General features: G+C 33.8%; 1 protein-coding gene across 7 annotated transcripts in view; it reads left to right on the top strand.

The window, feature by feature from the left end:
• The window catches only part of LOC309627547 (bifunctional heparan sulfate N-deacetylase/N-sulfotransferase 4), an 865,109-nt gene that overhangs the window by 573,239 nt on the left and 267,550 nt on the right, over nucleotides 1-24,320 (top strand). The window contains exons 1-2 of one of the 7 annotated variants that reach the window (XM_082389630.1): nucleotides 1-14,680; nucleotides 24,216-24,320. The exon at nucleotides 1-14,680 is cut by the window's left edge and continues 9,481 nt beyond it. The exons of 4 other annotated variants lie outside the window; for them this stretch is intronic. The gene's annotated coding sequence lies outside the window, so the exon portion shown is untranslated. 2 more of the 7 variants (XM_082389631.1, XM_082389629.1) reach the window with 2 other exon arrangements.

Genomic DNA, 24,320 nt, shown 5'->3' with positions numbered 1-24,320 from the left:
ACTCCTTGTCACGAGAAGGCTCCTAGTCACAAGGAGCAGATGTCTCCATTAATGATCTTAGTACTTTTCTAGGTATGAAAAGATGCAAGAATTTGGACTCATGCCAGTTTTCCCAGAGCACAGAGTGCCTCATTCCTGATTTCTGCCCTGAACTCCTTTCAGGGTATGTTGAAGGTAGGCAACCACAGTGGCTAGTGACTTAATCCTTGTAGAGGCAAATGGCAAGTGACAATTCTTAGTTGGCACATGATACAAGAAGAAGATATGGCGGAAGCTAGAAGCAGCAAATGGGAGTCGACCGTCATGCACGTTTATGTAACTATTAATACTTATAGTGTGTTTAAAGAAAATGAAAAAAATCCAGAAAAATGCTAAGCCAAGTAGACAGAATTCCTGAACGATAGAAATTAACCAGAACTGTCCGTGTCAAACCAGGCTGCTTAACTCATAAGTTTCTCATTAGATTTGGTACATTCTTGTCTTATGCTGTCATTCTTTTTTTTTAAATTTTATTTATTTATTTATTTATTTATTTATTTATTTATTTATTTATTTATTTTTGGCTGTGTTGGGTCTTCATTGCTGTGCGAGGGCTTTCTCTAGTTGTGGCAAGCAGGGGCCACTCTTCATCACGGTGCACAGGCCTCTCACTATCGCGGCCTCTCTTGTTGCGGAGCACAGGCTCCAGACGCGCAGGCTCAGTAGTTGTGGCTCACGGGCCTAGTTGCTCCACGACATGTGGGATCTTCCCAGACCAGGCCTTGAACCCGTGTCCCCTGCATTGGCAGGCGGATTCTCAACCACTGCACCACCAGGGAAACCCTGTCATTCTTTTTAATTGCTATTTACTTATTCAATTTATTGATTATTGTCTGGCAGGGCTTTTCCTTTTTTTAATAAATTGCTTCTAAAGTTATCTTAGTAATGCTTTAATGTTGTGCTTTGTTTTCCACTGCGACATTGTTCTGTGTTTCATAATTTGGACATTTTGAAATACGTCATTGAAAGATTTAATAGTGCTTTAGATAGTATGGAGTGAAAGAACCAAACACTCTTTGTCATTTTAGTGCTTCGCTTCTTATTTCTATAGCATTGAAGTTAAAATTTTGAACTCAGGAACTGGACAAACCAAGTTCAGATGCCAATCCTGCTCCCTTGGGCAATTTAGATACTTAATCCCTCTGTGCTCCAGTATCTTCATTTGTATCTTATGAGGTAGATTTTCCATGGGGATTAAGTGAGTTAATAAAAGTAAATTGCTTAGAAGATACCAGGCTTACTCAATGCTTGCTATAAACATTGTCCTGAGGCTACAACTTTATTTCTATTCTGTTATTAGTTGCTTTGCCTCTCTTTTTTCTTTTACTGTTATTCTTATTTCTCAACTCATTGTGGACTGTAAATACCTACATTTACATAACCCATGCACTCTATAAAAGGTTCACCCAAGACCTATCCCAACTTGGCTTGAATATTGCTTTAAAATTTGAATTTTCTTCATGAAGAAAGTGCAAACCACTTAGCACATTGCCTGACCCTTCCAAGGGTTCAAGAAATCGAGGCTGCTGTTGTCAACCACAGCTGCTTGGTGAAATCAGTGGTGGCATTAGTACTGTTGAGGTCATTATAACTACTTCATATTATTATTTGGGAGTTATTATTATTCCCATTTCTTAGGATCCAAAAGATGAGGGATTTGATGAGTACCATTTGTAATATATTTCTCACACAGAAGAATTATTGATAGTATGTCTTCAGTTAATTTTAACAGAAAGAGAAAAGGGCAAATCAACAGCTACCTTGTTCAAGTTAGAAACCAAATTATGAGGTTATTGTTTCTTTGCTTTATATTTTTGACTGGGCAAAAAATAATCTTTGTAAGTATGAATCAATGAAATATTAATTTGTTTTTACTTAAAGCAGACTAAATTACACCAGCATGAAAACTTGTTTGGAGTCCTTAGTTATGAATGCGTTTTATTATACTTCAGTCTGCTTTCCCCACAATTGCTGCTTCACAGTAAAATTGATGGTTCCCTAATCCTTTCAAAAGTGATGTCAATTAAAAAAAAAAAGTCTTCCTTCATAAATTTAAGATCATTTAGTACCAAAGCAAAATTCTCTTTTTTTTTTTAACTTTTAATATGGATTACTCCATATCTTTACTGGGAAAAAAATCCTATTGAGTCTGTGACTGACATTTAGACTTTGAAATCCATCTTTATCTTTGCAGTAAAATAACAAATTTGTTATGAGATATAGAATGTGTTTGCTCTGTGGAAATCACAGAATTAAACAGAATGAAGTCACATTTTCAAAAGTTTGCTTTTTTTAAAAAAAAGTCTTACCATGGATAAATAAATGATCTTCAAAATCATATAATAAATGCTAGTGATAAGGAAACATGTGACCATTATTTTTTCTTGCTTCAGTGCAAATAACCTAAATATTAAGAGGAATAGATCTTTTAAGAATGGTTTTAGACACAGAGGAAAGCAACTTTATTTGTTAGTTAAATAATTCTATGTAACAAACTACCCAAAATTCAGCAATTTAAATATGCATTTATTTTACTCCTTAAAATTATTAAGATTTGGATTTCTAAGTGCTTATCTGAAACTTCACAACTGCAAACAACTGTAATACTAAAGAGAATTAATGTATTAGCTATTATGCTATTGTTTACATAATGAGGGTAATATTAATAAGTAACTCAAAGCTTCATTTATTTTCACATCCATTGCATTAATAAAGTCTGCCTCTTTCTCTCTTCTCCTGTGTTGCTCGTGAATCAGCAGATCAGCTGAGATCAGCTGATGTAGCTGGGCTCTGCTAGCTCTGACGAGGCTTGCTCATGCATCTACAGGTCAGCCAAGGACTCTGCTCTAAACTGCACACTTGACTAGGACATCTTAACTGAGAAGCATTGGTCCACATGTCCAGGCATGGTCTTACAGTGATAATGAAATGACAGGAGAGTAGAAATCCATAATGTCTCTCAGGCCTTAGCTTAGAACTAGCATAGTGACACTTTCTCCTCATTCTGTTGTACAAAACACATCTTGTAGCACAGGGGTTCGCCACCCCTGGGCCAAGGACTGGTACCAGTCTGCGGCCTATTAGGAACTGGGCTGCACAGCGGGAGGTGAGCGGCGGGCGAGCGAGTGAAACTTCATCTGCCGCCCCCCATGGCTCCCCATCGCTTGCATTACCATCCCACCACCCAACCCCGGTCCGTGGAAAAATTGTCTTCCATGAAACCGGTCCCTGGTGCCAAAAAGGTTGGGGACGGCTGTGCAGATCAAAAAGTATAGGGGTGGAGAAATATGGTAGCCTTCTTATTGGAAGGAACCAGAAAGTAATGTGACAGAGGGCTTTAATATTGGCAGGAGTAAAAATGTAAAGTCAGTAATGCATCCCACTTCATTTTCCTTCTTTCTTCTTTAATCTGAAGCACTGATTTTTTTTTTTCCTCAAATTTTAGCTGCACATTTCACAGAAGAAAAGCATGTGTTTTTTTTGTTTGTTTGTTTTTTACTTTAGAGTTAGCTTGGAACTATTGTCACTATAGACAGTGCCCAACTAAAATAAGCTTATTAGTGGCACTCTAAAGGCAATCTAGCCTTATAAAGTAGCAGTAAGATTTCTATGATGCAGTTAAGTTTGGACTTTCTGTTTTCCCACAAATAACCATGAAAAAATACTGAGTGCTTCCTTCCATGGCTTTATGGCAACTCTTTTCTTCCTTTAATTGCAAGTTTGGGATTTCTAAGTGTTTGTCTATGAATTTATAATTGCAAACAATTAAAGTCCTAAACGGAATTAATATATTAGTTACTCTATTGTTGTCTACACTAAGAGACCAGTGTTATTACTGTATAATTGAAAGCTCTATTTGTTTCTGTGTTCACATGTTAACTTGGTCTGCCTCTTTGGACCTGTGTTCTCTGAAGAATGGCATTGACAGTCACTTTGTGAAATAAAACCAGTGTTTGTTAAGATTGTAAAAATAGTCAGCTTCATGGAAATATTAGGAAAAGTTCCAACTATGAAACTATGGAAATGACTTGATCTTTTTATATTCATTAGTGTATAGATATATAATAAATCCAGATTTGCTTATTTTTCTAATGCAGGCCATGGCTCATTATGTACATTTATATTAACAGATTAAAGTTAGCATTTCAAATGTTTAAGGAATGCAATGGAAAGAAATAGAACAAAAAGGAAAGTATTAACTACAATTCACACAGTTATAGTAAGAACTATTTTATGAAACTCTCCTTTCTGGTATGTGTGTGTGCATGCTGTAGGTCAATCTAAATTGTGATATCATAGCATGGATCTGAGAAATTCTCTGGTTCATCCCTCTTTCACAAACCAAAAAAAATTGTATGATTTAAATAAAATTGTACAGAAAGTACAGTCTCACAAAAAAACAACATGCTTAAAAAATGGGCAGAAGACGTGACTAGACATTTTTCCAAAAAAGATATACAGATGGCCAACATGTACCGAAAAGATGCTCAACATCAGTAATCATTAGAGAAATGCAAGTGAAAACCACAATGAGATATCACCTCACACCTGTCAAAATGGCTCTCCACAAAAATCTACAAATGACAAATGTTGAAAAGGATGCGGAGAAAAGGAAACCCTAATTCATTGTTGCTGGGCATGTAAATTGGTGCAACCATTATGGAAAATAGTATGGAGGTTCCTCAAAAAACTAAACATAGAACTACCATGTGATTCAGCAGTTTTACTCCTGTGTATATATCCAAAGAAAATGAAAACACTAATTCAAAAAGATACATGCACCCTAACGTTCATAGCAGCATTATTTACAATAGCCAAGATATGAAGGCACCCTAAGTGTTCATCAATAGATGAATGGGTAAAGAAGATGAATAGATGGTTATAGATATATGATGGAATATTACTCAGCCATAAAAAAGAATAAAATTCTGATATTTTCAACAATATGGGGACTATTATGCTTAGTGAAATAAATCAGAGAAAGACAAATAAGTATGTTATAACTTATACGTGTAGAATCTAAAAATTAAATGAATATAACAAAACAGAAACAGACTCACACATATAGAGGTAAAATTAATGGTACCAGTGGGGAGAGGGGAGGGACAAGATAGGGGTAGGGAATTAAGGAGTACAAACAGCTATATAAAATAAATAAGCTACAAGGGTATATCATACAGCACAGGAAATATAGCCAATATTTTATAATAACTTTAAATGGAGTATAATCTATAAAAATATTGAATCACTATGTTGTATACCTGAAACTAATATAATATTGTAAATCAACTCTACTTCAATAAAACGAAAAGAAAATCTCATAAATTTCATTAACATATTTCGATGACTATGATTCCCAATACTGCTTAGTATTTCTAAAGGCTAACTTAAATCCTTCTTGCTATATGAACCTTCAGACCAGTACTGATGTAAATAACTTTTTATGTACAAGAAATCTGTGAAACAGATATTGAAATGTGAGTGTTGCCAAATTATTGATAACTTGCCATACAGAATGGTTGAAAGCACGACTCCTACCTCATTAAGTGTTTTATGAAGCATAGGGTTTTAGATGGCCACCTGAAAGATCATCCAGCTTACAGAATTATACAAAAGAGCATTCTCTAGACAGATTCATTTAGAGAAACTCTTTGGTATAGTGAAAAGATAACAGGGCTGGGAGTTACTGAGTCCTCTGGCAGACTCCAGATTTGCTGCTTGGGTCTCAATGTTTTAACCTGTACAATGTACACACTACTGCATTCATCATAAGATCATTGTGAGACTCAAAATAATCTATGGGAACATCTTTTGTAAACTCTAAAGTACTTTTAAAAATGATTTGAAGATAACACAGTTTTGATATTGAATGTATTATGAAAGCAAGCATATTGAAACAAACTTCTGCTGACAGCAGTGACTGAGAACATTAAGTTTGACAAATACCTTCTTTCCCTACATCACCCTAACAGTAGACATGGAAGGGTCAGGTCAAATACAGGTTCATGCTGGAGGAATAACTCCTTCCCAGGTAATCTGGAAATCCAAGATAGGGATATAAACTAGATTGTTCCAAATGTAGCTCTTAATTGCAGACACACACACACACACATTAGTTCATTTGGCAGATGGGGAAATATTAATTATTTAGACTTGAGGAGTTGTAGTTGTTAAGTAATGAACTTTATTTTAAGGATTAGCATGACTTAATTTAAACTAAACAATTCATATTACTTTGGTTTGACCTTCATGTAGAAAGCAATATCCTAAATAAAAGGTCTAGTTTTCTATTTCTTATGACTAAGGGACTGAAAATCTGACTTACAGTTTTATTCATTTTAGTTCATTTATGTTAGCCTTAGAGTATTTCCTATATGATATCATCATAATAATCTTGGCGAGGACATTCCATAGCAAGGGAAACTTAGAAAGTCATCTCTCTTTCAGAATTACATCTGAGGCATATCTGATAGACCAATGGAGCATGCCCCATAATCCAGGCATTCTGTATCACCACATATGTTGAAATCTACAGATAACTGGTTATTAAAAGTAATATCAATATTTAATGGTAGTATACAATGCACAGTGTCCCTCCTTTACTACTTTCAGTGTAATCTTAATACAAATTAGCTGTTACTATAAAGGTCATTTGAGAGTAAATGCTTCAAGTTGTAGTCATATTTAGCCTCTCGGAGATGAAGGGACTTATGTTGAGACAATTATTTTTCAAGTTATAACAGAGATAGGAAAGTAAATGAGTGCATGCATATTTAGTGATAGAAATAACTTTAAGACCTATAGCTAAGTATAACTTTGCCTTCTCCACACCTCATCCCTGCACTGTGGCTTTATCCCTGCACTGTGGCTTTATTCCTGGTTAATATCTACTGTCCTTCCCACATCTCACGCAGGGTCTCACTCATGTACTACTCTTTCATTACACAACAGAGATTGTTGTGATTCAGTAATGCTAGATTTGAAATATAGACAGTTTTTCATCTTATTTGTAGTTTACTTTCTTTTTCAGGCATAGAAGAAAACACTATTCCATTAATATTTCCACTAGACTATATAACTATATAGTAGTTATATGATAGAATACAATCTATCTGAGAGTCAGTGATTGAGCCCAGTTATAGGTGAAACTGGAAGCTATTCACTCAAGTAATCTACCAGTAAGTAGGATACCAGATTAATTTTCTTTGAGTTTGATGGGTCTCTGCTCTGTGTTTTTGTGTGCATCATTTTATACATTAGTCAGAGTTTGAGGGGAAGTACAGCACGAAATTTATGGTAACAACAGTTTTCTTTAAAGCATAACAGCAAAGATGAATTGGCAGATTCTGGTTTGCCATCTTTTATACAATATTGCCCTCTATGGGAACCTAAAATATTGAAGATTTTAGTTGAGTGGTAAGCATATTTTTTGATATACTTCCGTACTCATCACATGCTTTTTTTCCCCTCAATTTAATTACTGCTTCCTTCCTCACCTTCTAACAGACATAAACAGCTGAGCTGGCAAACAAATTTATCATTCCTTCATTAGGTAGTGTGTTTACAGTACCATTTTACTTTATTCATTACAGAATTCATTTTAATTTATTTTATTTATGTATTTTATATTGCATTTAGTTATTCGTTTTGTCTTCTTTTGGTAAAATATCTCCATCTTCAGAGTACCATATTTATTTCCAGTTAATCTATAATTATTTCATGTATGATCATTTCTATTCAGAAAGGAGAAACACCAATTAAAGCACTAAAATAAAATGATACTTATAATAGAAAAGATAGACAAATCATATTATATGATGGAACATTTAGAAATTACAATGTCATTCCTTTGATTCTATAAATACAAATCAAATATATATACATATATATTTAAAATATTTAAAGAAGAAATGAAGACTTTATTCTTACTAAAATATTTTTATTCATGAGTAATATTAGGGAGATTTAAATGACATGGCTTCTAAAACGGAAGACTAATCTGGGTTTTCTTATCCATGGGGAAAATTGCTTTATAACACATCTTTGTGGCTTCATCTTGAAATGAGTTGTTGCTTCTATTTGTGGAATATAGAACTGGCACAATGATTGCATTGAAAATATATTTGTATATAAATATTAGTGCACCCCCTCCTTATTTCCTGGCTCTAAGTTGCCACCATTCATTCATTCTTAAGTTTATTTTTTTTTAAATATACAAATATCTACTTTATGCCATGACAGTGCTCCAAGTATTGAAGATATAACTTAAAAAAAAAAAAAAGATATGATTTCTGTCCTCAAAAAGCAAAAACTCCATTACTTGGATTATGACTGAGGACTCAAAATTAGTGTGTGTCTCTAAGACAGGTAATGGTAGCAATATAGTGCTGTATACCTAATCACTAGCTGGTTACAGAAGGCGACACTGGGCTTACAGGTGGAGTACAGTCTGACCCTGGTCATATATCTCATATGTTTATTTGTATCACCTCTCAAACATAAAGGAGACTTTCAACTATTGCTGGCTAACTTTCAAACAGCATATTTTTGTACCATTGCTCACAACTCACCCTTTCGCCTGCCCGCAACACACACACCACTGTACTAAAACCAAATAGGAGAAAGAGTGACAGCATCCATTGAATTGTCCCAGAGTGATGGAAATGTCGAGCGAGGCATAGGAGCTAACAGAACAGAGACCGATTAAGGAAGCCTTGGTGAAGCATTACGATTTCCCACGCTGATCAGAACATTAGCCGGAGTAGCGCATAAATGAGATGCTTTTCCCCAAAGGACTGGAACAGACAGAAAACAAATGATATTGGGATACCTAATATAAAATGAATTTACTAACAGATGAAATGAAATATCCTTTAGGACAGAAAGTTTATACAAATTTATCACCATGATGTTAGGATTCTGGTCTGCAAGAAGGTTTCTCATTTTGAGCACTTCGGAATTTAAATTATAGAGGCTATAAAATGACTTGTAAGGCCTAACTCAAAAGGAAATTGCCACGAAACCATAATGAAATTTTGGCGAACACATTACAAAGAAAAGAGAAATGAAGTAAACAAAGAGTAACTCCCTATTGTAGATACCCGACTCATACTGAAGCGCTTTGCAGTATTTAAAGATTCTCCTCTGATAAGAGACTCCCAATGGAGCTGTGACCTAATTAATGTACTTTATGAAATCTAACCACTTTTATTTAGCCTCAAAAAGTGAAATTCGCTGAATATTCTCATAACAGGGATCAGACCATGGAATAATCATAAATTCAATTTCTTCTGTGCTCCCCTCCCTCACCATGGGTCTCACTTGTGTGCTACCCTTTCAATACACCGCAAAGATTTTTGTGATTCAGTAATGCTTTGGCCAACATCTGCTATTTATTAAAAATCATGTTCCTTTAAGCTGTTGTCAGCCAAACTGGAATTGGACTGTTTAGTCTGTTTGTTCCCTCACTTGGCCTTTCAAGCTTTGCATCTTCAAAGGATTTATTTGAAGCATTAACATGCTGATTTGTTTCTTGCTAAAACAATGCACTACAGTGATACTGGCAAGAAGATTCTTTCTTCCAACCTGTGGTTTCCATTTATTCCTCTCTCAGTAACTTGCTAACCAGAGATCCAGATGTGTAATAAGATACCATTTAAGTATGTGAATGGAATACCTGTTATATAATTAATGCTACATGGCACTGATTTTTCTCACCATGTATATGATTCCAGTGGAGCTAAGCTGACTTTATGCTCTTTCTTTGTCACATGATTTCTTATCTGACTAATTGCTAGCAGAAGGTTTTTTCCTTAAAAAAAAAAGTTTTTGTGTTAGTCACCCACAGCCAAATTAGAGGCTTTTCCCCCCAATGGCATAAACTTTGAACATAGCAGTTTCTTCTATTCGTGCTTTTTCCTTTAAAAAAGAGAAGAGCTTGTTTGTGTTGGTTGGGACAACTAGAAAGTTGCTCATGATTAAAAAAATAATAATTATAAGGAAAAGGGACAGAAAGTAGTACCATGTTATAGAATCCTACATATATAAGATTTAGTAGTTTAAATTGTAAAATACATTAGTATTTTTTTCTAACATCTTTATTGGAGTATAATTGCTTTACAATGGTGTGTTAGTTTCTGCTTTATAACAAAGTGAATCAGCTATACATATACATATATCCCCATATCCCCTCCCTTTTGCATCTCCCTCCCACCCTCCCTATCCCACCCCTCTAGGTGGTCACAAAGCACCAGCTGACCTCCCTGTGCTATGCAGCTGCTTCCCACTAGCTATCTATTTTACATTTGGTAGTGTACATGTCAATCCTACTCTCTCACTTCATCCCAGCTTACCCTTCCCCCTCCCTGTGTCCTCAAGTCCATTCACTACATCTGCATATTTATTCGTGTCCTGCCCCTAGGTTCATTGGGACAATTTTTTTTTTTTAGACTCCATATATATGTGTTAGCATATGGTATTTGTTTTTCTCCTGACTTACTTCACTCTGTATGACAGACTCTAGTTCCATCCACCTCACTACAAATAACTCAATTTCCTTAAAAAACTAAAAATAGAACTACCATATGACCCAGCAAATCCACTACTGAGCATATACCCTGAGAAAACTATAATTCAAAAAGAGTCATGTACCACAATGTTCATTGCAGCTCTATTTACAATAGCCAGGACATGGAAGCAACCGAAGTGTCCATCAACAGATGAATGGATAAAGATGTGGCACATATATACAGTGGAATATTACTCAGCCATTAGTATTTTAATTGTAGTTATTCAAAATTGTCATTTTTGCAGTAGAATTAAGGAAGAGAAATAAAACTTGGAAAACTAAAAATGTATATTTAAAGCTATACTATCTTCTATTTATAACCTGTACATGCATGTGAAGGGTTTTTAAAAAATAGAAGCTACAAGATACTTGTAAATAATTCTTTGGCATTTTCTTTGCAAATTTCTATTTATTTTAGATGCATGGATTTAAAACTTGCCTTTAGTATTTATTAACAAAAAGAAAGTTAATGAGAAAAAAATAATGGAAATTTTAGAAATCGTTGTTTGCTGAATTTTTCTGAACTCTTCTATTATTTCTGTTAGTAGATATACTTACTGTCTTTCACTGTAAAAAATGAATTGACATATAAACGAAACAATGAGTTTCTTTCTTTACTAAATGTGTTTGGTTTGGTTTCTGCTTCTTCTACTGAATAAATAGGCACTGGTGTATTCTTTATATGCTTTATATACATTTTAAATGTGTATTATAGAATATTTTCAAAGTTTTTTTTAATTTTACAATTTCAAAACCATGCATATAATACATTTTTTTAACTTTCAAGGAAATTCAGTTGAAAAAAGAGGTTTTGATAGCAATTGAATAAAAATATGTGAAGCTCCAAAAATTTATTAGTTCAACATATTCAATTCAATTTACTAAAGATCCGTTGAGGACTTAGTATATGTCTGGACCTGGACCTATGTCTTAATAGATAAAGAAAAAATTATATTGCACTTCATGGGACATCAAAAGAAAAATAATAAAATTCAACTATGAGCAGGTGGGCAAATGCTTGGCATAATGTGTATTATTACAAGCTAACTGGATAGATGCTACATCTGACTTAAATGCAAGCCCTATAAATTGTGGAACACAGGTTGAGTGATTAAAAAACACTTTGAGAAAGTTATTCTTCCTATCTTCTCTTGCATATCACATTTCTTCTTCACAACATTCAAGGTCATTTACTTCATTTCCCCATCCTAACAGATTAGAAAATGATAAAAGTTAAAATGTTCACAAATTTGTTTTTAATGACTGGAAAATACAATTTACAAAGGAAATTATAAGAAAACTATTCAAGGTGCTTTGGGGATTACTTTATTTTTATTGTTTAGTATGGACACCATGAATTTCTCCAACTTTCCCCAGGAGTAGCAAGGAAAGCACTTTTTGGTTGGCTCCCATCATTTATACATGGTATATCTGATGGAACCCTCTATCCCCAAGACTATGTTTAATTCTGAATAAACAATGAGAAAAGCACAGCAAAATTTTTTTTTTTTCCCTTTTCCTACTAGGAAGTTGAACTCAGAAATTTGGATTTTTTTTATTTTAAAGTTAGTGTTTAACAGATATTTTAATGTATTTTGTGTTAATATATCTTCCATTAATATCGTAAACAACACTTTTACATTGTCGAAGTGCTTTCACTCTATTATTCATTTCACGCCAAATAATGTTGTTTCTTTAGCTACAGCATTGTTTATAGACTAATACTGGATTAAAAACATATCAACAACTTTTCCTTGTAATCAATTCCTACCAACTACGGTTATCACCAGAGCTAAGGATATAAATCCTCCTCCGTGTTTTAACACCATGGCTTTGTGTAACTGAAATTACTCTGATAAAGTAGCATTCTTTATTGAGCTGTAAAATAGAAATATATCAATAGGATACAAAAATTGAGTAATTTTAAAATGTTTATTTTCATTTGTGTATACGTAAGACAAAAATGATGACTGAACTTGAATAAATAAAAGGACATTATTAGTATGAGAAACCCCATAAAATGGAAAAATCTTCAATCAGCTTTTTTATTTATTTTATTTTGTTTCTCAGCAATTAGTGTTTGGCTTGATGTTGTTCTAATAATTATTATTTTATTAAGATATTATTGAACTATTTACCTGCAATTTATTTATCCATTTTGTATTTTGATGTGAGTCACTGTGGAAATTCTTGACTTGACCTTCAAATGCATCTTTGCTTTGCAAACATTCTTAAAATGTAATAAGTAGTTCTTTGAGTCTTGAGGATTTTCAAAATACAAATTTTTCCTTTAGTATACTTTTAGCCTGTGCACCTGAAAAAATAACTGACACATGATCCATGATCTATTATTGATAGTGTTGTTAGGTTAGGAAATAACTGGTGTAGTCTTTGCAATTTACCAGATTTTTTTTCCTATCCTCTACTTAGCATATGCGTACAGCTTGCTGACCCTCAAAACTTTGTGCAGCATAATAACACTAGTACCACTGAGTGCATTAAAATTATTCACCCAAAGACCACATCATTAATAAATGTGTGTTTTGAGGGACAATCCCCCCTCTACCTGCAGCATACTGAAAGGGTCTCTGACACCACCCCAGCAAATCTAGCAGAACTCTTTCTCACCAAAGACACAAGCATACCAGAATAGAACTTTGGGTTTGAGAAAAGTTTGCAGCTCTCTTCTCTAGCCTGTAAGGGGCCTCGAGCTGAACTGTCATTAACACATTTTATTTCATTAAATTAAACGGTGGAGACTAAAGAATGTACCGAAACAATATGAGCCCAGGGAATCAGATAGCCTGGAATGAAGAAATACCCTTGAAAGTACTTTACTTTTATCTTGTATGTATTTGAATGAAGAAGTTCAAAGAACTTTACATAAAGTAAATAAGTGTAATTTATAATATGCAACGTATAATATCTTTATGAGTTAATGTGAGTTAATAGACAACAAAGAGAGGTAATCCTCATCCTATATTGCCAAGTAGAAAGTGAGACATGGAGATAATTTTTGTCCATGCTGGAAATAGAAGAGAACTTTTCCATAATAATCCAGTAATTTACCTCAATGAAACCATTTATACCCTTAACACACACACATATGCCTACTCATTGTTTTTCTTCTAGCATTTATTATGATCTAAAATATTATTATTAATTTCAGGAATATGTAGGTCACTAGTATTTCTCCAAGTTTCCTCCTGCTCATCCTTGGCTTTTGTTGAGTTCATAACTCCTGCTTGACTAGCACACATTTACCACAGAAAACCCTGTTGTGAACTTTTCTTTTTTCACCCGATAGAATCTTTTGGTACAGTGTCATAGCTGCAAAGTAGAATTTTACTCTCGATTTTCATAGGAAACAGTCCAACTGTACAATGAAAGATTATGCAAATCCGCAAGGAACATGTAATCAATCACCGTGGTGTGAGAGGAATGCAGCTGATCGCTGAATTAGCTTCTGTGGGAATGTATTCATGTGTAACATCCCACTGACTGGATGACATCACAACAGCTCCAGGTCCTTGAAAGTCTTGAGGATGATTAGCCGAAGGAATTGGCTGTTTCTGCCAATCATAATCCGGCAGAGCTGCCTTTATAGTTCTGGAGATGTGAGAGAAAGAGGGGGGAGGGAAAGACCAACTCCAGCTAAACGAGAAGCACAGCAGCAGTAGCAAGAGCAGAGCCGGAGCAGCTGGTATTCTGGTGATTAAATAGTTCTCGTAGCCTTTCTGCTGTACTCGGTCCGCTCCCTGGTGTAATTCTCATGTCCAAGAAGGAAGCTGCATTTTAACGGTGTGCTGAACAGAGGTTTGAATCATTCCAGCTGGCTGCTTGTTTTGAAAAGGACAATGTGCGTATAAATAAAAAGAGACTCTGCTGGAAGAGTCCAGATACTAGGACTGGAGCTAAAGAGTGCTCTCGGAATATTAAGGCAGATTGTATGAACTGAAAGCTCCTTCTAATTAACCTGGAGCCAGATGAATCTGCATACTGGATATCTCATTTTCTAACTCGGATAAATACAAGTTAGAAAAAGAAAAAAAAAAAATTGAAATGCTTCTCTAGGTAAGTTATTGCTTAATTTGCTGAAACTGAGGTGTGTGCATTAAATGAATATATGTTGCTTAGCTATGTAAACAAGTTGAACACAATAAAGTTTTATTTATGAAAGATTTATGTAGAAGCAAATTATAGTTTTAAACCAAATGCAGTCTCCCTTTTCAGCTTATGTGTGCTTACCTGTCATTATGCTTTGTGGAAGTTATATTTGCACTCTAAATGGAAAATACAGTCCTGCCTTAAAAAAGATACAACTTGAAATATTGTAAACTGTTGCCAGAACATTTGCATAATAAAGACCTCACTTGATAACAATTTTAACCTTTTCATATTAAAATGCCAGTATTCCAAACTCAAGCCAAACAGTGGGGTTATAAATGTTTCCCTGAGAAGTGTTGCTGATAACGTGGCATTCAGATTACTCAAGATAGGAACTCCTCTCTTTGGGACCTGAGATTTATAGCCACGTTCTGTCCTAATGGTCTGCTTTAGAGAAGCAGCTGTCACAGACATTTTAAATTGCTTTTAAAGAAATAGATGCTTTCCTACTAGGACCTATTAGGAAAGAAAAACAAATTCTTAAAACAATATATGCCATATGCCATAAGCACAGATTCCCAGGAGGATAAAAACAGCTTTATATTACACCTGTAAATACCTCCAAATTCCTAATGCACAGAATAAGTTGAAATATAAGAAATGTTATTTAGGGAAGAGATAGATATGGGAATATATGTATATGTATAACTGATTCACTTTGTTATAAAGCAGAAACTAACACACCATTGTAAAGCAATTATACTCCAATAAAGATGTTTAAAAAAAAAGAAATGTTATTTAAATATGGTTTTCATTCATCTCTTCCAACATCTCTGATTAGAGAAAGTTAAATAAAAAGGGAACCTTAAACCTGTATTTTCCTTGTAATTTGTCCTCATTAATAAGATACTGTATTTTTCAGAGTTACTATCCAGAGTATTTTCAAGTGATAATATATTTTGTTTGTTATGATAGGTTATACTGTGAGTTCTAATATAGCTCTGAGAAAGTTTCAATAGTTTATACTTTATTATGTCTTTTCAAACTCACTATTTCTTGATTTCATGGTGTTGTCTATCAGAATATTTTTCATCAACTCAAGATCATAAATGTTGTAAAGTAAATTACATGTGAAGATATTGATGTATTGTCTTAATTATCAATATTTTAGTTATTCACTTTCTTACCAACTTCATGATTCAAATCCTGTGAGTTTCTTTACACAAATGGAAATAGATGAAGATAAAAGTTGTTGTAATTGGTTGAATATCTCCCAAACTAGGAGGCAGTTTTTCCCCACAAAGATTTTAAAAGTCTTTTTTATATCAAAATAATAATTTTAATTTATTCTATTAAAATATTTCAGCTAACTATATCCAGATGCCAAGTAGGTGCTATGTTGGTCATGGCTTTTTCATGAAGCAAATGTATGTAGAGAATGTAAAGTCCACTGACTAAAAAGTCTAAGTCTTCAACTGGAATTCATAAAAAATGAGTGATTAATAAGCAAAATGTATTCACCACATACATTTATCTCCATACAAAAATGAGAATTTAACATAATTTAACACCTGCTGTGATTGTTAATATTGTTATAATAAGAATCCTGTGAATATATATCTTATGATGATCAATATGACACAGCACCTACATTTGATAGAAGTCTCATGATAAGCTGATGGAGATTTTTGGAAATTGAACATTAAGCAGAATCATCGTTTTTTTACTCCATCTTAATGGCAGTTGGTCAGCACTAAGACTGATGCTTAGAAAATCCTTTGAAAAAATTATAATATGTGTGACTTATTAACTATAACATGAAATTCACCCTGAGAGGGAAAATATAAACGCAATTTAGAAACTCAGGCATCATAAATAAAAAGGTAAAACTTCACAAGGATTCTAATATTTGTTTTCCTTTCTATAAACTTGCAAATGTATGTAAATTGCATTTTTTTTTCTCCAGCTGAAGTTATTATCTAAGAGACATGTCTATTTAAATGATTTTCCTTAAATACCAAAAGAAAGTAAATGGAGACTATTTTATATATAAATATATAAAATCATAATTTGGAATTAAATAAATGCAGTTTCTTAATTCAAATCTAAGTGCTAACCTTACTTCTTAAAGATGTTAAATAAATGCTCAGTAAATATTTGTACCCTATAGGTCTGATGTTTATATGATCCTCAGCACGTTCTGTTTGAGTGGGAAAGGTGCCATTGAGAATAAAATCCAAAAATCAAACTTTCTGTGCTTCATGTAGTAGCAACTACTCAGGGAGAAGAACAGAGAAACGTTTAGCATGCTTTGTTCAAACTAGAAGTTTCTAGCTGGTGCTGCTGTCTCCCCAGATTTGGAAAGCTGCTGGAAAGAGTTATAAAATAAAGCTAGAATATCAGCCCTGGCTGGAAGCCACGGCAGAGAAGCTGTGCACCCAGAAGGCTAATTCTTTCTGGGCTGAAATTCATTGATAATGCATTATGCTTAAAGTCTAACCTGAAGTGTTACTTTTTTCTGTAGTACAAACTGTGGGATATTTAAAGAACAAATATATTTTCTGAGGAGAGTAAAATTTTAAAATAACAAAGTTGTCTTCTTTATTAAAGGTTGCTCTAATGAAAAATGCGAATAGCCTAGCTGAAACTCCTATAAAATATAGTTGATGTTCAGGAGCGGAAAGAGAAATAAAGATGAGATGCACTGCCTAACCATTATCTTGGAGATGGCAGAGTGGTCAGAAATACCACATATAAATACATGCCCAAAAGAAGTGTGAAGGTTTTCTGAAAGTAACTGGCCTAGTAAAATTTACTGTAGAAGTAGACTTACTAAAACTGTGGTGGTGTATATCTTGTGAAGCTAGACAACAAAAGAGAAAGTAACTCTCATCCATATTTATTCCAAATCACTAGGAAAAAGGGAAACCCTGTTGTCTGTTGATTTATTTTAAGTTTATGAAGTGAGAGAAATGGGTCAGGTGGTAGACATAACTCTGCTGCCTTCAGCCATCAGGGAATAACATTTAGTCAACCTTTTCTTTAACACTTCAGGAAACTTTCAGCTATGCTGTTAGAGTGTCAAATGCCCTCTTTTTTTAGTTATTTTCAGCAAGCTTCAGAAGTTAGAGATGTCAACTGCAATGTAGAACTTTTATAAACACAGTCTTATTTCCAAGTGTTCTTTATCTCAGTTTTCTTAGGAATGCTATCACATTCTAGAGTTGACAAATCTAAAATTTCTTTTAGAATAATATTGAATTGATAACAGATTTTCCCCAAATCCAAAATAGTCTTAATGAAATCCAAACATATCAATGGCTTTCAGCATTTCAAGACAAATACATTTTTTTTTAATGTGAAGGGTAACTTATTTTCCATTCGTACTGATGAAAATGTTTGTGGATATAAATTGATATATTTATTTCTTTTGTCTTCTTATAGTTTGTCTATATTCATAAAGATCCATATAATTCAGGCCATGACATAGATTATAACAAAATAGCCTGTATATGACAAACTAAATATTGGCTTTCAAGTGACTCATTGAGGAAATTCTCATATATAGACTACCTTAAAAATATTTCTCCAAGAGATATACTTGATACTTTATGAATTCTAAATGATAATCATGATTAATTAATTGGAATTAAGGAAACATGAAAAAATTGAAGGGTTAAAAAAGACTGAATGCTTGAGAACTTAATTTGGTGATGTACTCAGGGTATCTGAGAAAACAAAGCTGATGACTCTAGTTCTAGAATAGAAACTTCTGTGCCAAGCTCAATTTTTACACTTCTTAGAAATTAGTTTTTTAAATACTTGAAGGGTTTGATAAGAAGGAACTTTTACCAAGCTAACACACACGTGCACACACATAACACAAAGAATTCTTTTTCCCCAGATTAAAATATTTCCCCCATTTTGGACCTTCCACCATCAGATGAACTTGAGTGCGCTTTATTTCAAATATTTAACCTCTTCATTAAAAGTCTTTAATGGAATCTATCTTCCACCATAACCTTATGGAATTTGAAAGCTGGACAGTTTCAGTATGTTCAAGCAAAAGGTAAATGTGGAAATGCTTCCTTAATCTCTTTACACTCACTTTTTTCTTCCTTTCTTTCTTTTCCTCCTTTTCCTTCTTTCTTTTTTTCTTCCTCTCTTCTTTCTCCCCATTCTTTCCTCCCTCCCACCTTTCTTCCTTTTCTCTCTTTCCTTATCTCTTTCCCTTCCTTCCTTACTCCCTTCCTCTTTCCATCTCTTCTTTCCATCTTTCCTTTCTTCCCTTCCTCAATCCTTCCTTTCTTTTCTCTCTTTATATTTGCCACCTCAGCTTAAATGCTCTCTTGCAAAGTTGGGGAGCACACCACTCATATTTAGTATGGCAGCTATTGTTTATCTAATGGCCAAGTCTGAACATGGAAGTGGGTAGAAAAAATGCACAGAAAAGGGGGTTAAAGAACACTAAACCATAAAGGAAAGGTAAGGTAGGATGGGAAATTCATGTCAGAGAAGTAGAGATGTCAACTTTAAAATACTGACTGTCCTCCTACCTAAGAATTTCTATTTAATTGACTAAATTCTTTAAGAAGAACCCTTTGCTCCCTTTCCATATACTTCCCTTTCATTGTCAGTGAAATTTTTTTCATGCAGCAAATGCAGCTTGGTGGCAAAAATAAAATAATAATAAATGGAAATAATCCTTATACTGGTGTTTTAAACCCCCATAAATCATTTTTATATTTAATAGTTTAAACATAGTAGCATTCATGTGCAACCTAAATAAAGGCCGACTGCCATACGAATGGAAAGAAAAGAGAGTCAAGCCAAAGCACATTAAGATGCTTTGGCTTGACTCCATTCCTGAATCACAAATTCAATTGTAGATTGCTGAGCCACAGAATTTGTTATATTTTATCAGACATCTCAAAAGAGTTCTTCTTGATGTACTGAATAGTCTTTCACACCTACATAAAAATAATTTAAACCTCAGAAATAAATATAGCGACACTAAAGATTAATACAAGAAAGGAAAGAGATGCAGAGATACATATGCTCCTGTGAATGCATATAAAAGTCCTAATTCTATTCATTACTCTAAAGTGCAAATGGATAATTAGAATCAGAATTAAATTTCATTTGTTTCCCAGCCAATCTTTCGCTAATAGTTATGTCAATCCACTTGAGATTTCACGTACTGTACTATGTAAAATCAAACACAGTCAATCATTTAAAAATTACACTTATTAATTCAAGTATGATGGCTCCTGATATCTGTTTGTAAAGCCACTTTCCTTGGAATAGGGCGCTTTTTGAATAACCACAAAAAAATGATCAAAATTGGTCAAATGAAGTTGAATTCAATTTAGTACTTAGGTTATTCTACTTCTCCATCTACACATATATTCACATTAAACAGAAAAAATACCTTTTCATTTTCGTTCAATAATGTTCATAGTGATAATAAATATTATCTCTTATTTTTAATATGTGCCAGACACCATTCAAGATACTAGGGTGAACAAAACAGCTCTCAAGAGGCTTGTATTCTGGTGGGAGAAAACAGGCAGTAGACAAATGAAGACTATGATAGGGCTATTAAGTACTGTACTATGAAGATGAATAAATCAAGGTGGTAGGTTAAAGGGTATAAGTGAAAGCCATAGAGCTGGTTAGGAAATACCTTTCTGATGAACTGATGACACTCAGAAAATCTACTGAAAAGTTATATGCCAAACTGAGAACATTACTTCATCTTGTAGAAAAATGTGATGAGGAGTAGCATCTTGTTGTAACATGCAAGCTGACAGGCTGAATTTTGACCCTACCTATTGATTATTTTCCTTGTTTCTGTGAAATTGTCTGGTAGCGTTTAGGATATGGCACACTGTTTAGTGTTACTTTCTCTGGAAAATAGACCAATCAGTTTTAGAAAATATAATTCTCAACTTTACTTCTCCTCTTTACAGTTCCAAAGAATTGAAAAAGTAGTGTGTGAGTAAATTATCTCAAATTATTGTATTTTTTCCTATAGTCTGTAAGTTAATGCTATTATTGAAATGTAAGCAGCAGAAGAACTGGTCCCCTATCTCATTCTCACAAATTGGTGGGTGTAAGAACCAATATTCCAAATCATCACTCAGTTGACCGGAACAATGGACTTAACTTAATGAAATTACAGAGGGATAAGTGTAATTATTGAATTTTTTAAAACATTTCACCAATTACAAAAGTACTTCAAACTCAACAAGAACCAAAAATATAATAAGGCTAATACAATGCTAATGCAAACGTAAAATGAAGTAACAGAATCACAGCATCAACAGCAAGGAAACAGTGATCCTAGTTAGCACAGGTCTGACATCATTTGGCCTATTCACCAATCTCAGGTTCCTGATGCCTCATATCAGGAGCAGTCTTCTGTGACCTTCCTTTTCCCCCAGGGTGGACCATTGTCCCTGCTTTACTCTCATAGTTGTATCGCAATACCTATACCTTATGGTGTAACTACTGTGTGTTTATCAGTGCCCCTAATGTAGTCAAAAAATTTAATGGCAAGAATACTAGAGAGTGCTTGACCTAAAGTCAGGTAGCAAGGGTTTGATAAATGTAAAATGGAAGGTGACATCTGGGAAGCATGTCATTTGAACAACAGTTGAAGAAACAATGATATTTAAGAAGAAAAAGACTACAGAGAAACAGTATAGTTACCTTTATATGTTGCAGGATTTTTTCCTTAATGAAAAGCGAATTTGCTTTATATTGTGTGATACCAGCAGACTGACATATGAAAGACATTGGGAGGTTGTTTCTGTGCAATATCAGGAGACACTGTACATTCTGAAAATAAGTGAGATTCCAGTCAATCAAAGCAATCAACACAAGTTGTAGTGCAGCTTATCCAGAAGACTCCCATGGAAGGAATGTCTGCTGTGAGTAGGAGATAAATGGTGACTACAGAGGTGTCTCCTGTTTTTCATTGTGTAACTATAAGGAGTGTGGATAAAGGCTTTAGCATGAATGTTCTGCCCACCTAAAACCCAGCTCTAGCATTTGGTTAGAAGACTAGTCAACAACATTCAAGTAAATAATGATTGTGTACAATTACATAGCAGGAATATATGTATTGATTATGTGCCCTACAGCATAAGAGCAAATTTTTATTAAAAGGCCATTTTTATAAAGTATATAATCTCTTAAAGAAAATGAAATGATAAATTTCTTAAACAAAGAATTGATTTTTTAAAATTGAAACGTATTGGTTTTACTCCTCTTTTGAGCCAGTCCATGAAAGAAAATATCTAAAGATTAGATGAATGAGTAAGAAAGATACTTCTGGCTTCTATGAACTTCTACATGATAAGGAATATAGAGATTGTTTGGCTTAACTGTGAAGTGTAAGCCTTGCTAGAGAAGAGTTGCAGTCATATAAATAAACATGAATTGATTTAAAGATGAGATGGCATCATGGCATAGCAAGAGGTAGGAGGTAATGTTAAATTCCTCCAAAGCTGGAATTAGAATCTTGTAGTATAACCTCGAGAAAGCTAATTAACCCTCTGTGCCTCAGATTCATGATCTGCAAATGGCAGTAATAATTACTTCATAGAATTGCTGGGAAAGCTAAATGTGATAATATACATAAACTTCCTAGTACGATGTTGGAAACATGAGAGGTGTTAAATTAATAGAATTACGTATTAGTTACATGCATCAGTACTCTGACTTTGGCCTACAGTGTAACATTTTGTACTAATTTAAAGAAACTCCTGAGTGATGAGTACTGACTGTTTCCAATCCTCTTCGCTTGGAGGTAATGATCTAAATCGCATTTTGCGCTGTCTCTACTGTATTTTTATCACATATTTGAATATTAATAATATTAAATCTAACTTAAAGGATCAAACTTCACTAACCAACATTTTAATCTGACACATCATAGTTTTGAAAGTTAACTCACATTCAAATATCTTAAGGAAAACAGACCATAAACCGGAAGAAAAAACTGTCAGAAAAAGGTTCCAAATAGTTTATCTTAATTTCCTGGCATGCTGGAGTAAGGAAAAACATGGGATTGGAAGAAGACAAGAAAGCAAAGTTTCAGAAACTGAAACTGGATAGAACTAAAACAAACACAAATGTTACTTCGTTTGCAGTTTTCTCAAGTAAAACACTAAAAAATATTTCACGTGGTGTCTATATTGACATATTTTCTAGAATTATTACAGAAGATACTTATGAATGGTTTAAAAGGATGCTAGGCACTGAACCAAAATAATTCGTTTAGGAAGCCGATTTGGTAAAAAATACTGGGAGATTATGAAATGTAAAATATTTTATTTATCTTCAAAGTATATTTGGGGAAAAAAAGAAAAGGGAAAATGAAATTTGTTTTACATGTGGTAACCATGCAAACATTTGAAAATTATGCCGCTACATAATTTTCCCCAGTTGCTTCCTTGATACTTATTGAGTAGTTTTTTAACCGACTGCAGAGCGGGTTTGGAGGTGGGCAGAATGTTCATTATCCACACCCCCTGTAGTCCCGCAATGAGAAACACGAGAGAGCTTGGTAACTGCTGTCTCGCTTCTACTCATGGCAGGAATTCTTTCCACAGAAGCTTTTGGACAATAGATTGAACTACTCTAAATTACTAATGTTGACCCAGATTGAGAATAAAAAGAGAAAAATTATATTTTAAGTTTTGCCGCAAATGTGTTGGTATCTTAAATTGACCTTATGGTTTTCGCATTTAAAACAAGACCACTTTCACTCCTCCTATTCTTTTCTCCCAAAGATATTTTGAAGATCAACAAAATAGTTTACATTTCATAATCTCCCAGTATTTTTTTTTATACCAAATAGGCTTCCTAAGTGAATTATTTTGGTAGTGTGCCTAGCATCCTTTTAAAGCGTTCATAAGTAACGTTTGTAATAATTCTAGATTCCACTTATCAAGTATTAAAATAGGAGCATCTCAAGAAATGTTGCCTCTGACAAGTAGCAGAATGCTTGAAATCATTCCAAGTCTCTTCTCATGAGTTTTTATCATGCTTTTTGCAAACTTTGAGAATTGTGTATCCTGGATCAGTTTTGAGTGGGAGGATGAAATTCTATATGGGATATATTTATATGTGACCAGTCGTGTTATTTCTGTTGATGGCCAAGCTGGTGTTTTATTCTGCAGTATCTAAAAGTTAAAATTACATAAGCTATAAAGCAATTAGATAAAAATAAAATAAAATAGGCACAGATCACCTGTGAAACTGAATGGAGCATGTCTTTCTTTGGTAAAGGATTATCCAATTGTTCTGTGCTGTGTAAAATTAAGAATGCTCTGAAGTAAGAGAAATAAGTAAAAGGTGGAAATAGTAATGATAAGATACATAAAATCCACAATTAGGAAAGAAATTATCAACAAAACTCAATATTTTCATTTCAATAAATTTCTTTATAAGTCTTGCTCATGGCAATGAAATTCTACTTCTTGATATTTAGGGTATGGATGCAGAACAGCAGTAATGGAGAAGGAGATATAGAATCAATCAGAAAACGTGGGTTCATGTGAGCTGTGTGACATTGGACAGGTCTCTTCAAGTTTCT

Source organism: Balaenoptera borealis (genome assembly GCF_965194805.1).
Source record: "Balaenoptera borealis genome assembly, chromosome: 4".
Lineage (NCBI taxonomy): Eukaryota > Metazoa > Chordata > Mammalia > Artiodactyla > Balaenopteridae > Balaenoptera > Balaenoptera borealis.
Note: the sequence above shows the minus strand (reverse complement) of the source record. Positions and strands in the feature narration are given on the sequence as shown.